General features: G+C 51.9%; 1 protein-coding gene across 6 annotated transcripts in view; it reads left to right on the forward strand.

The window, feature by feature from the left end:
- Positions 1-239: 239 nt before the first annotated feature.
- LARP4B (La ribonucleoprotein 4B) overlaps positions 240-14,105 on the forward strand; it is an 88,384-nt gene continuing 74,518 nt past the window's right edge. For 2 of the 6 annotated variants that reach the window (XM_082739781.1, XM_082739779.1), the window contains exon 1: positions 283-541. The gene's annotated coding sequence lies outside the window, so the exon portion shown is untranslated. Of the gene's footprint in view, positions 542-14,105 lie in introns of all 6 variants that reach the window. The other 4 variants (XM_082739782.1, XM_082739780.1, XM_082739783.1 and 1 more) reach the window with 4 other exon arrangements.

Raw genomic sequence — 14,105 nt, forward strand, 5'->3', positions numbered from 1 at the left:
GGGGCGGCGAGGGCGGCGGGGCGGGGCCGGGAAGCGTGCGCGGGATGGGGCGGGGTGGCGTGCGCGCCCGCGCCAATCACAAGCGCCGCCGGGAGGGGCGCGCGCACGGAAAGGCCGGGAAGCGGAGGGGCGGGGCGGGCGGCGCGCGCAGCCAATCGGGACGCCGCGCCGCCCTGACGAGAGGCTCTCCCGGGCTCCGAGCGCCCGTCGGCAGGCCGCGGCGCGGGGGGCGCGGGCGCGCGGGCGCGCGCGCGCGGAGGGCGGGACTTCCGCCGAGCCCCGGAAGCGGGAGCTGTGTGTTCTCCTGCGAACGGGAAGGAGCGTTGGGGCGCCGGAGCCGCGAGGTTGAGACATTTTCGGGCCCGAAACGGGAAGGAGCCGCCGCCGCCCGCCGCCCGCCCGCGCCGCGCCGCCCCCGCCGCTCGTCCGGGCCGGCCGCGCCCTCCCCGCCCCTCCCTCTCGGCCCGTCCGCGGGTGGCGCGGTCGCCGGGCTCCGGGGCTGCGGCGGTCGGCGGCCGGGCGGCGGCGGCGCTGCTGACAGGTGAGCGGGCGGCGGCGGGGCCTCGGTGCCTGCGCTCCCCGCTCGCCGCGGCCGCCGCCCGGGCCCGCGCCGCGCCCGCCTGTCACGGGCCGCCATCTTCCCGGCGGACGCGGCGCGCGGAGAGCGGGGCGGCGGGGCCGGGCGGCGGGGCGCGGGGCGGCGGCGGGGCCCGAGTGCGGGCGGGCCGGGGGGGCCGGGCGGGGTCGGGGGCCGGGCGGGGTCGGGGCCGGGGTCGGGGTCGGGGGCCGCGCCGCCGCCGTCCGGCCCGCACTGCGGAGGCCTCGCCCTGCCCTGCGCGCGGGGGCCCGGCCCGGCGGCCGTCCGGGCGGGGACGGACGGGGTCACGGGGACCAGGAAGTGCGGCTCCGGCGGTCCGGGCGTGTCCGGGCGGCTGCGGCCGAGGCGGGCTCCGGGGGCGCCGGAGGAGCGGGGTCGGGGGCGCGGGGTGCGGGCGGCGGCGCCGGGACGCGCGGTGGCGGGGCCGGGTCAGCGGCCGCCGGGCGCGGCCCGTCCGTGGGAACTTCCCGTCGGCGCGGTTCGCGCTCGGTCCGGCGCCGGCGGCCGCGCTTCTGGACGCGCCGCGCGGGAGCCCCGGGAGGGCTTCGGGGCGTCCGGCCGCGGGCTGTGCGTCCTGCGGTCAGGGGACGTTCCGAGCCGCGGGCGGGCGGGCGGCGAGGCCGGCGCCGGCCTGCGGACCAGCGTCGTTGGCGTCCGGGGGTCCCCTCGGGGCTGCGGGTTCTCCTGCCGCCGCGCTCCGCCGCGAGAGGGACGCGCCGCAGTCGGGCCCCGGGGTCGTTTGCCGGCGGGGAGGGAAGGACGAGGTCCCCGTCCCGGGCTCTGCCCTCGCGGGCGCGGACGCCCGACTTGCCGCGGCCGCTCCGTCCGGGCCGCAGCCCCGCCGCACACGGGTTGACCCGCGGGCCGCGCAGGAGCCGCCGTCGCGGGAGCCAGGCTGCGAGCGCCCGTCCGCCGTGGTGCGCTGCGGGGCCGGAGGCCTCGGGCCGGCCGGGCGGGGACCGCTGGCCTCCGTCCGACGCCCGCCCGCGGCCAGAAGCGCGCTTGGCTCCGCTCCGGAGCAGGGCCTGAGCTCGCTGGCCGGCACCAAGGCGTCTTCCTGCTCGGCGGGGACCGGTCCGCTCGGGGCCGCGCTTTCCTCGTCTCCTCGTCCGGGGTCGGCCTCGCGGGGCCGCCGTGCCCCCGTCCGTGGTGCCGTCTCCGCCTGCTTGTACGAGCGCGTTGTCCCCGACCCCTGCGGGCGCCGCGGGCCGCCTCGCTGTCCCCGTTCTGCCCGCCCTGCCCGTGCCGGCGGGTGGACGGCGCCTGCCGGGCTCGCTGGCCGCTCGGTCGCCTGCCTTGGCGCAGGGGAAGCGGGATCCGAGGCTCAAGTGTGCATGTCGAGAAAGGGGCCGCCGTGTTGCAGTGGGAGCCGCAGAGAAAATGGGGCCGGCCAGGTAGTCGGTGAGTGGGCCTCGGGAAGAGCGGCTGACCCTGGCCGCGCGGGGAGGGCCGCGCTTGACTTTACGCAGGGCTCCGGGGTTGTGCTTTCTTTTATGTTTGTAAAGAGTTTGTGTATTTGGCAGCCAGAGACCGCAAGAGCAGAAACAAGCAGAGGCGGTGCGAGAGGGAAGGCAGGCTCCGGGCTGAGCCGGCTCCGTCCAGGACCCCGCACCATGACCCCCCCCCCCCCCCCCCGAGCCGGTCGCTGAGCCCCCCAAAGGCCTCCCAGGGATTGTGCTTTAAAAGCAGTTGGGAGTTGGAGAATTTATGGAACTTCATATGACTTCCACTAATAAGCACAGGTTTTGACAAATACATATTTAAACTGTGCGGAAACAGTCTAGTGGCTTGTTTTTGTGGTAACACACGGTTCTGAAACGCACAGGGCAAGTCGGGAGCCCCAGGTTGTGAACGGTCATAGGTAAGCAGCGCCTGCAAGGAGCCGCAAGACTGTGAGTGGATCTGCAACAGTTTGACAAGTTTTCTAGTGGGAGACCTGAGGGCCTGTTACCAGTGGGAAGTGGGTGCGGCCCACTCCTTCCACTGTTACTTCCACGGAATGCTGCAGGTCATACTTTCCCTCCTGATAAGTAGCATTATTATTTAGGCCTTCTAATTTTAGTAACATGCTATCTTTTTCTTCCTTTTTTTTTTTTTAGATTTTATTTATTCGACAGAGAGATCACAAGCAGGCAGAGAGGCAGGCAGAGAGAGAGAGGAGGAAGCAGGCTTCCCACTGAGCAGAGAGCCCAATGGGGGGCTGGATCCCAGGACCCTGAGATCGTGACCTGAGCCGAGGGCAGAGGCTTAACCCACTGAGCCACCCAGGTGCCCCTAACGTGTGCTATCTTTATGATGGTCCCTCGAGATGGTTAAAAGCTGTGTAGATAAAGGATACTTGGAATGCTATTCATAGTGTCTTCGTGTTAAAGGCACGAACGAGTATTAAATATGCTTTCAGAACCCCTGGTTGTAGTCTTGCAGACTTCTCTCATACTTAAGGATTTTTTCAGATAGGTAAAGGCAAGAAAATCTCAGTATATTCTTGTAATTCCTCCTACAAGGCCATTGACTCAACAGTTTTCTAATGGACAGAAGAAAACAAACACTGAGGTTTGTTTTTATGGAAAATGCATGGTTAGAAACAGAAACTTGCTGGGCATTATTGCTTATGCTGTTCTGTAAGATTTTATTCCTGTGAAGAGTTCTCTTTTCTGTAAGAGCTCATTTTAAAGTCTGCAGTCAACGAGGCCCTGCCTTTGAGCGCGCAACTCACCAGATCTGATTTGGGTTCAGTTCAGTTCAGGCTGTGCCGCTCAGTGTTGCACTTGTTGGTGTCCCTGGAGCGACTCCGCTCCTCCTGCAGTTCTCGGGGTTAGAAATTGAATTTCTTTATAGGAATATTGAATTGTAAAGTGGAAAGTTTAGGTTCTTTTATTAGAAGGAAGAGAACTCCAATGTGGAAATGATTTTTTTCCCAGTGTTCCAACACTTTATTTTTCCTGCACGTGTCTTTAACCTCAGGAACAGCTAAGAGAAGTGTTAAGTCAGCTCATACTTCTTCCGTTCCTATCTTCCCTCACCCCAAAACTCCTTCTGTCCCTTTGATACTTTTTTCCTCCCTTTGATATTTTTTTTTTTTTAAGATTTTATTATTTGTTTGACACAGAGAGAGAGATCACAAGTAGGCGGAGAGGCAGGCAGAGAGAGAGAGAGAGGGAAGCAGGCTCCCCGTTGAGCAGAGAGCCCGATGCGGGGCTCGATCCCAGGACCTGAGATCATGACCTGAGCTGAAGGCAGAGGCTTAACACACTGAGCCACCCAGGCACCCCTCCTTTGATACTTTCATAAACTATCTTTTCACCATTTTTCTGTGAATCCCTCATAGCTTAGTTAATAAGGGCTGCTGCTGAGTGATGCCAACACTTTCATGTCCTCTCTCGCGGTTCGGTTTTTTCTTCAGTGTCCTTCCTGCTTCCCTGATAGTGAGACCTAGGTCACAGAGTGCATTGTAGAACACTAGGACATTTCATATTTAAGTCACATTTGAAAGCGTGCTACTTAATTTTTAGAGGGAGTTTAATAATCATTGAGATGAGACTTAGTTTTCACTGAAAGTGTTCTTAATGGAATTTGGAATGCATATGTATGGGCTTAAAAACTTAAAATTAGGATAGTATTTATTTGTGTGATAAAGTGCCTTTTTTATGTGCAACATACCATTTTACTCAAACTGCGGCCAGAGCTTGCTTTACAGGCATATCCTGATTGCTAAGCCCTTGTAAAAACTCCTCCGTGACTGTCCCCTGTCTAAATGAGAGACGCCCAGGGGCCCTGCTCCAGGGGCCTTGGCATTTCTGCCTCCTCCTTGCTGGCTGGGCTGCCTTCCTTTGGCCTAAGCTGACCACTGCCTCTCCCTCGGAAGCGTGGAGTTGCAAGTGCTGTTGCCTGTGCTCCCCGTTTCTCTGGTTGAGATGGAATCTTTTTTTTTTTTTTTTTTTTTTACTTCTTCGCTCTTTAATCCATCTTTATAAGGGTATTTCAGGAGTCCTTCAGGAATCCTTGCCTTAATTTCTAAGGTTGTGCTTAATGCTTTGCTGTTTCTGTAGTAGCTCAGACACAGCCCCTAATGAATTAATGTAAGCTCCTCTGGGTGAGATCTCTTTTATTTGTAACCTCTTTGGGCAGCTTAGGTCCAGGTGCACTATACAGATCTTCTCGACTTGTGATAGGTCTGTCCCGGTAGAGCTACTGAAGGCTGAAAATACTAAGTTGAAAGTGGATTTCATGCACCTGACCTAGAGTATCACAGCTTAGCCTTGTTGGCTGTAAACAGGCTCAGAGCACTTACATTAGCCTGCACTTAGGGAAGAATCTCCTAACACAAAGCCCATTTGTTTATGAAGTGTTGAGTATCTGTCTCCTGGAATTCACTGAACACTGTACTGAAAGTGACAGAATGGTCGCATGGGTGCAGGACCGTAGTCAGTGTATCTCAGCTGTCACTCCTCTGATCTAGGGGCTCACTGGGAGCAAGATTGAAATTCAGAGTTTGAGGTCCGGTTTCCACTGAGTGTGTATTGCTTTTGCACCATTGTGAAGTTGAAAAATTGTAAGTTCAGTCATCGAAGGTTGGAGACCCATCTGTAGATGTTTAGTAAACTTTGCTCAACCAGCTGGAAAAAGGTGTGTCTGAAGACACCTCTCATTTTGGTTGTAGGGAAATGATCGGCAGATTGTACAGTTGCACGCCTTTGTAAACAAACATAAAAATCTTCACTCGAAATGATTGCAGTAGTGCAGTTATACAAAATAGACAAAATATTAGTGATTTGATAGTGGTATCTAGTGCATGCTGTGAATTGGATGGAGTCATTTAATCATGTGACCTAGATTGTTCCCTTTCTCAGTCTTTAAAAACTTGCCCCCTTTTAATAAAAAATGTTTCTTGGCTTTAAAGTTAAAGCAGATTGTATTAACCTAAAACAAATCAATTATAATACACAAAAATTAAATTTATTTATTTACTTCTTACAAGATTTTAAAAACTTATTTGGCAAGAGAGAGACACAGCAAGAGAGGGAACCCAAGGAGGGGAAGTGGCAGAGGGAAAAGCAGGCTTCCCGCTGAAGAGGGAGCCTAATGCGGGGCTCGATCCCAGGACCGTGCGATCATGACTTGAGCCAAAGGCAGACACTTAATGACTGAGCCACCCAGGCACCCTGGGAATGTATTTTTAAACTTCAGTGGATTTTTTCATTTTTCATTTCCTGTAGAGAGTCTTCGCTTCAGGATTTGGTAGGAACGAAAGGCAAGAGGTTGTGCCTTCCTTGAGCAGGTGTTTTTGATCAGTGAGACACTAGCAGTAAGAAGACCAATGATGCCGGAACTTTTCACTAAGGCTCCTGGTCTACAAGGGATTAGAAAAGTGGGATGTTTTATTTAAAGGAAAGCAGGCAGGCATTTGGATTCTTGAAGCTTCCATCCCCAACACTTACTGATGGCTCTCAGCACCACGCTCCCTCGAGTGGTCTCGCTCTTCCTGCAGCGCACACTCCTCTCCCGTCCCTGCCTTGTTTTTCTCTGTAGCTCTTACTACATTATGACGTACCATGTCATTTCCATAGGTCGTGTATGGTCTGTCTTCCGGGGCTTGAATTAACTCTGTAAGCTTGAGGGTTTCTATTTTGTTCGTGGACAGGAATCCAGGCCTCTCAGTGGTACAGAGTATTCACCAAATAATTCAGGAATACATCTGGGGGCTAGAGTGGTGAACAAAAGGGATGGATTGCCCTGCTTTTTGGAGCTCATGGGCCACAGGGGCAGGTGGATGACCAGATAACCTCATATGAGAGCCATACATTGTGCTGGCCTTGTGGGCCTCGCGGGGCCACGGGGCTCCGGAAGGAAGAGTGTGGTGGGGCAGAGTCAGCCTGCAGGACAGGATGACTGTCAGCGATCCCCGTGCAGGGACGCGGACGAGTACTCGGAGTGAGGCTCAGTGAAGGAGGGCGGTCAAGGTAGCCGCTGGATCATATAGAATGTGAGACGTCTTTGTGTAGGTGAGAAGTTCTCTCTGTATCCCAAGAACAGTGGAAAGCGCTTGGAGGGTTTTCAGCAGGAGAATTACATGACCAGAATTGCCTTTTGAGGTGATTAGCCGGCTTTGTGGAGAGTGACACGAGAGGAAGGAGAGGGCACACATGGGCAGGCGTTCCGCACGGGTCCCTGGGGTGGAGGGCCCTGGTGTTTATGCTTCCATGCGTCACGGGGGCAAAGGCCAAGCCCTGGCCTAAATGGAGAATAGCTCGCTTAGAAACTCATCCAGTTTTATTATACAGAATGTTTAAAGTGATGGTTTAAAAATATGCCTTAAATTTACTAGTGTTTAACGGTTGTAAAGTACGTTACATCAGCTTTTAAGGTGGGCTAATTGACAGATCCTTTTTTAGAAACATCGCTGAGAAATGAGAACATCCTGTTTTCAGATTTTAAAAAGCTTTGTTTTACTGTCAAAGCTCAAAATATAAGAACAAAAACAGTGATCGATTTGATACACATTTACAAGTCACCTTAATTTACAAGTTGATTATAGCTCTCTGAACATATGAAACGTGCCCTTTAAGTATTTTTTTTTTTTTGAAAATACCGTGTCCTTTAAAACCTATTCTTTAAAGACTGCTTTCTGAGTATTTCTCTTTGTTGATTACTTTATGTCTGTTTTATTCTTAAATCTTCCATCTGTGTAACTCCTGCCCCACCATGTAGAAGTATATGCCCACAGAGGTGCAGTACGGTAATCCTTTGCTGCCTGGCTTTTCCCAGCTCTGCAGAGTCATAGGATAGCAGGCACTTTTGAAAGTAGACTTGAAGTCCCTATGGAAAGTTACCTTTTAGCAATCTAGGCGTTTAGAATGCAAAACCATTTTCTCCTTAGGAGGTAAAAACATTCAAATAATTGGTGGGACGCTGGTTGTCATGGAGTGCAGAAGTTTAGTGTGAAAACCTTTTTGGATGAAACTTTCCTTGGGATTATTGGAAGTTCCATGTTCCTATTTGATTAATATCCATAACTCCAGTGCTGCTTGTTTTCAGACTCTAATGCTATTTCCGGTTTCCCTTCAACAGGTCACTTGTGTACAGACCATTGTACAAATGAGTAACTAGTGAATCAGCAGTATTTTCTTCTGCACCTCTTAAACACGGGGGTGGGGCCAGCCGTGCAGACCGAAGGTCTGCATGACGGCGGGTCCGCACACTTCTTTCTGTGTGTTGCTGTGTTTCCATTTCTTCTGCTGAAATCATTACCTTTCAGGCCTCTGTGCCGGAGAATTGACCCCTAAGGGTGAATGGAACGAGGGAAGAAGAAGACACGCTGGCAGGCCGCTTGGGGGCTGCTCCTGTCTTCCGCTCAGGCCATCATCCTAGGATCGAGTCCTGCATCAGGCTCCCTGCTCAGCGGGGCCTGCTTCTCCCTCTCCCCTGTCTGCTGCACCCCTGCCCTCTCTCTCTCGTTTAAAAAAGAAAGAACAACATGCATCTGCCATACACATCTGCAGGAGTGTCTGTGACCTGGTGAGGCTTCCCTCGGAGTGCGGCCTCTTCCTGCACAGAGTTCCTTGAGGGCCTCCTGACCCTGAGTTTTAGTAGGTTCGGTTAGGCGTCTGGACAGTCTTGGCACTTGTCCTTTGAAGTTCAGAATATGGAAAGTGTGCTTGTCACTGTGCAGGTTAACAGGTGCTCTGTTAACTCACTGTTTTTCTTGAAAATGCCAGATTATAGCTCAAGGTAAAGAGCCATAGGTCAGATGTTTTCCGAGGGTCATTATGTGGCCACAAATGCTATTACTGGGCGGTTTTATGAGCAGGGAAATTAAAGCTAGATCATTAACTTCCGGTTTACGTTGCCCCGCGTTGCTGTGGTAAGTTTGTCGGACACTTGGAAGCATCGTACTGGCCGAGTGTTTAGTAATGACATAGTACATTTGATCAGCCTTAATCCAGTTGCGTGGAGAATGTTGTTTCCATCAGCAGCATCGGTCACTGTGGAGTTACCAGACGGGGACGAGAGAGAGCTTCTGTTCTTCTGCCCTGTTCCTGCAGTGCTCTGAGTGAGTGCGGTAGCGCTTGGGACGGTCGCTGTCGGAGGCTGAGTGTTGGTCTGCTTTATTTTATTAACTGAGATTTGATAACTTATTTCTGAAATAACTGTCAGAAAAATAGTGTAACTCTGCAGTTCCTGTTCGAGGATTTTGGAGCTTTAATGACTCAAACTGAAGGCCCCAGAAGTGTAAAGTTAGTGCAGAGGCAGCCATTTAGCAGGCGGCAGAGTGCTGTGCCTGTGCTGTCCACTCTGAGCTCAGCCCTGCGTTGTGCTCTAATTACAGACCTCACGTGAGATGCTTCTTACTAGTGGGATTTCGAAAGAAAAAGTGAAACTGGTAAAAGCGTTTACTTTATGTATGCTACAGAATTTTAAGTTGGCATTTTATTATTTTTTTTAAAGCAGAATCTTAAAGCTGCTATTAAACTGTGTTTTTAAAAACATTTTAAAGAAAAGTAAGGATATTGTTTATCATGTTAGATAATTTAACTTACTGGCTTTAATTACCTTTGGAAGGCGCTAATAGGTCTTCCAGTTTGTGTCCTATATTAAGACTGCGGTTTACATATTGTCTTTGAGAATTAGTTTGAGAAATTCCCAAGAATTTGGTGGTTTCCTTCCTAAACGGCACCTTGGTATCTCCGCTGCTGGTGCAGGGTTCCCTGTTCAGGCTTTGGTAGTGTCCGCACCTGTGTTCGTGCTCCTCCCCTTTCGGTAAAGAGGAGCTCGCACCTGAGACAGGATCAGTTAGTTGAGTGCGGTACCGCCTCTCCCGGCCGAGTTTACTGGTTTACCGTCCTCCGCCGCTGTTCTCGCCCGCTCCCTGCCGTGTGCAATGACTTCAGATTTTAGCAGCCTGGAGTTTGCCTACACAATGTGAGAAATGAATGCAGATTGCCACAGTTCTCATCCTCAGCAATGTGTTTGGCTTGGAATTCAGAGGACCCAAAATCCTTGCTTGTTTTTGTTCTCGTTTTTCAGAACACCTGTTTTGCTGTTTGGAAAACTGGAGGTCTGGAGACAGTTTGCTTTACATGTCATGATGAAGACCAGAAAATGGGGTCTATCTTGTTTCTTTCTTCTAAGTCCATTGAAAATAGGACCCAGCTCTTGTATGCATTAGGTACAGTAGCCTGATACATTTGTGGCCTATGCCACACAGCCCAGCTGAGCTTCAGAAATGCTGGTTTTATTTAATCAAATTAATTAATTAATTTTTTAAAAGATTTTACTTATTTATTTGACAGACAGAGATCTCAAGCAGGCAGAGAGGCAGGCGGAGAGAGAGGAAGAGAAGCAGACTCGCTGCTGAGCAGAGAGCCGGATGTGGGGCTCTGTCCCAGGCCCCTGGGATCATGACCTGAGCCCAAGGCAGAGGCTTTAACCCACTGAGCCACCCAGGTGCCCCAGAAATGCTGGTTTTAACCAGAACATTTTAATAGTACTTTTTATAGTGAGTGTCATTGGGGTCAGGGGCTCCCCAAATCCCAGGACGGAGGGAAGTTCATTTACCTTGCTGAATAGCCTCTCCGAATTATTGGAGCTGATGCGGACTCTGATAGTTTGCTTGGAACATCTGTGGTGTTAAGTTCATCTGTTGAACTCCAATCCTGACTGAGTCGTGATCCAGTTATTTCTAAAATGGAGATGGTATTAGGCCTGGGATACATATCCTTTGGTATATCAGAATGAAAGATTATCTAAAGTGGTATGTATTTTTGAACTCATTAGCTGTGGAACTTAAATTCTTTTTTAAGAGTAGTGTCAGTTTTATAAGGAACACTTCATGCTAGGTGGTATTCGTTGCATTTCAGTATTCCCTTTTAGCATGGTCATGCTGGGAGGTGTGAAAGCAAGCTCAGGTTGTCACACCTGGCCTTTGAGCCCTGTGCTCAGGCTCCGGCTGCTACTTTGTGAGTCAGGGTGGTGCTTCGTGGCTCCTGGTGTCCGGCCTTTGCCTAGTAATTAGTTATGACTGCATTGGTGTTTAATCGTGCTCTGTGCTGTACCTGCCCTCAATACGCCCACAGCAGGTCAGATGAGTGTGCCCAGTGTCGCTGCCCGGTTAGTGGGAGTCAGGGTGCTGGGTGCTCCTCGAGTCGCTGCTCTTGACCTCCTCCTCAGATGTCCAGCTTGCTGTCCGTAAGGTGGACTAGGGGGTCCTTGAACTTCCTAGTCTGTGTTTAACATTCAGGTATATGTCTGTTTTCCCTGGGGAAGGGCTCAGCTTTCAGCAGATTTTCAAAAAGATATTTGACCTCCACCTTCAGTACAAGTCATAGTTTTAGTGTGTTTGCCACTTGGAAGTTCAAGGATTCGTTGTTATTTTTTTTAGTTAAATGTGGTTTTTTTATTGTGAGCATCACCGTAGTTAACTCTTCTGCATGCTCAGATTCCAAGTACACACATATGCACACACACATACAGCATCTCGAGAGTATTTGAGATGAAATGAAAATGAACCCACAGTAATTTTGCCCCAACCTAAAAACACTGCCTTTTCCTACATTAACACATTTTTATAGTATGTAGCAACAGAGGCTTTTACTGGGCATCATCATTTTAAATACCAAGAATTTCTTCTCATGTGTTTATTGCATGAAAAATGCAGTGACTAAACAAACACATATCTGCTGAGGTTTTGTTCTGTTAGGTTCTGTGTCAGAAATACAGTGACCGAGAAGGTAGACTTTCCTGCCTTCCCAGCACTGAAGAGACCGTGGGCATTTGGCGTACACCGTCCCTGGGTGTGAAGGTCTCGCAGCCCAGGCAGTGGAGAAGATGGGCAGTCCCAAGTGCGGGCCTTTGGGGATGAAAACCACGGAGTGGAAGACCATCTCCTGCATCAGAAAAGTCATCTACAAAGAATTGGTGTGGGGTTGGAGATGCAAAAGAAGTTGGGGTGGTAATTTGGTTCAGAGATGATGGTTATCTGAGTAGTTTTTATCAGTAATAGAGATCGGGAGACAGATACAGGCTTATTTGAGAGGAAGTTCAAACTGGTTTGTAGATTTCTGGATTGGGCAGCTGGGTAGATGATCTCTTTCCTTGAGACGGAGGGATTGTCAGTTTTTGTTTATTTGTCTTAAATGAGAAGGGTGGTGGGAATGGATTTTTCTTTTTTTTTTTTACAGATAACATTTTACAGATCTTTTTTTTTTTTTTTTAAAGATTTTATTTATTTATTTGGCAGAGATCACAGGCTGGTAGAGAGGCAGGCAGAGAGAAGCGGGGGGAGGGGGGAAGCAGGCTCCCTGCTGCACAGAGAGCCGGATGTGAGGCTCCACCCCATAACCCTGAGATCATGACCCAAGCCCAAGGCAGAGGCCCGACCCATTGAACCACCCCAGGTACCCCAGGAATGGATTTTTTTTAAACAGCTGATTTTGAGGAGTCTGTAGGTCAAAAAAATGGTCTGCGGAGGGGCACCTGGGTGGCTCAGTAGGCTAAAGCCTCTGCCTTCGGCTCAGGTCGTGATCCCAGGGTCCTGGGATCGAGCCCTGCATCGGGCTTTCTGCTTGGCAGGGAGTCTGCTTCCCTCTCTCTCTCTGCCTGCCTCTGTGCCAACTTGTGCTCTCTGTCAAATAAATAAATAAAATCTTAAAATAAAAAATGATCTGCAGATATTTGCTTAGTTACACTGATGTTCGATCTGTGGTGTTCACTGAAGCCATGAACGCAGAGCCCAGGGAAGCACAGCTCACGCCAGTGAGCCCAGATGCGGCGCCTAGTGGCCCATGGGCCAGGCTGGCTGCGCCGGTGCCACCTGCACCCTGCCGCCCTCTTTCTCTGCCTGCCTGATACACTGTCGGCTTAGAAAAGCCAGTGAAGTGCGTTCCCAGACCTGTTCAGCGCAGTTAGACTCCTTAGTGCAGTTACAGGATTTAACTAATAGAAATTGATAAAAATAGTAGAAAAACATCCGTAGGAAAACTAATTTGAAAACTTGGGAGTGTCTCAGTAAAAACAAACCACTAAGAAAACTATTCACTTGGGTCTTAGATAAGACAGTTGTAAAAAATTGGAGAATAATTATTCCAGCAGGACGGTACCGTTCACACTTTGAAACTAAGCTGTACGTTAAAGAGACAAAGTGGAAGTCTTAGGTGATGCGTTAGGGTTTATGTGAGAAGACAAGACGGCTTCGACCGACCGGCTCGCTCTAAGATGAGATCCCACGGGAAGGAGCCTGCACAAGTCGAAGTGGGTACAGACCGTGCCCGGGCTTTAGAGTGACCTGCTTCCGTTTCCAGTTGCTTCCGGCCACGCAGGGCAAGCCAGCGCTTCCCTGCACTCTGCGGAGGAGCAGCATCTGCGGCAGCGAAGGGAGCGGGAGGCCTGCCGGCCGCTGGGATGACCTGTGTCCCGTGGCGAGGAAGGGCGTGCGGAGGCCTGGGGGAGCGTCTCCGCGGCAAGCGGGGTGTCCGTCCCGGGGAGCGGCGTCTCCGGAGAGGCTGCACCTTGCCGGGGAGGCCCCCAGCTTCTCCCTCCCGTCCTGCCGGTCTCTGCGCCGGTCTCTGCTCCGCCGGCCCTTCCCGCTCAGCTCCTCGGGTGCTTCGTGCTCCGAGGGAGCCCCGGGATTGTGTTTGAGCGGTGAAGGAGGGAGAAGGGGAGCTCCGGGCGGAGAGGATAGAGGACCAGTGCGCCTTCCGCGAGTACGTCCTTGTTTCTCTGAACCATTGTTTTGGTAGCAGTGATGTATTCGAGAGACACGGAGAGCCCGAGTGTGAGTGAGAGCTGGACGGGAGAGAGCCTGAGCCTGAGGGAGGGGCGGAGGCCGGGGGAGAGGGAGAAGCGGACTCCCGACATGGGCTCCAGCCCAGGACCCTGCCGCGATGACCTGGGCCAAAGGCAGACAATTCCTCGACTGAGCCACCCAGGTGCTCCCTCCAGACCTTCCTTGACGTGGAAACCACTAAGGAAAAACTTGGTCATTTTCATGAAGGTTTTTCAGGTTGTCTTACGTATAGGCTGTCGTTGGGTCCCTAGCGTTGACTTACGAGGTCTGATTTTCAGGAGCTGTGTAGGAGTGTAGTTGTTACGGAGTATTTCCCTCTCACCACAGTGCTAAGAAATCCACATCTGTTAGGAATGTTAAATTCAAGAAAGGAGGACGCGCTTTAATGTAGGTTTGAAATTAGGCATATTATATCACCACTTAGAAAGCTATTAAATGGCTTTTAATTTCTTTAAAGACTTACTAGAGTGAGCCACCGCAGGACAGCAGGGGCAGGGGCAGGGAGAGGGAGAGAGCATCTTGAGACAGACTTCCCGTTGAGATCAGAGTCTGACGCGGCTCCGTTCCACGACCCAGAGATCCTGACCTGCACGGAGGGCAGGCGCGTGCCCCAGTGAGCCCCCGGGCACGGTAGTCGTCTCTATCACTTCATCTGTCGGACCGAACAGCTCTGAACTTCGAGCCCTGCTCAGTCTTGGGAATGTTTTCACGACTGGCTGAGTTCCA

Source organism: Mustela nivalis (genome assembly GCF_964662115.1).
Source record: "Mustela nivalis genome assembly, chromosome: 7".
NCBI classification, from domain to species: domain Eukaryota; kingdom Metazoa; phylum Chordata; class Mammalia; order Carnivora; family Mustelidae; genus Mustela; species Mustela nivalis.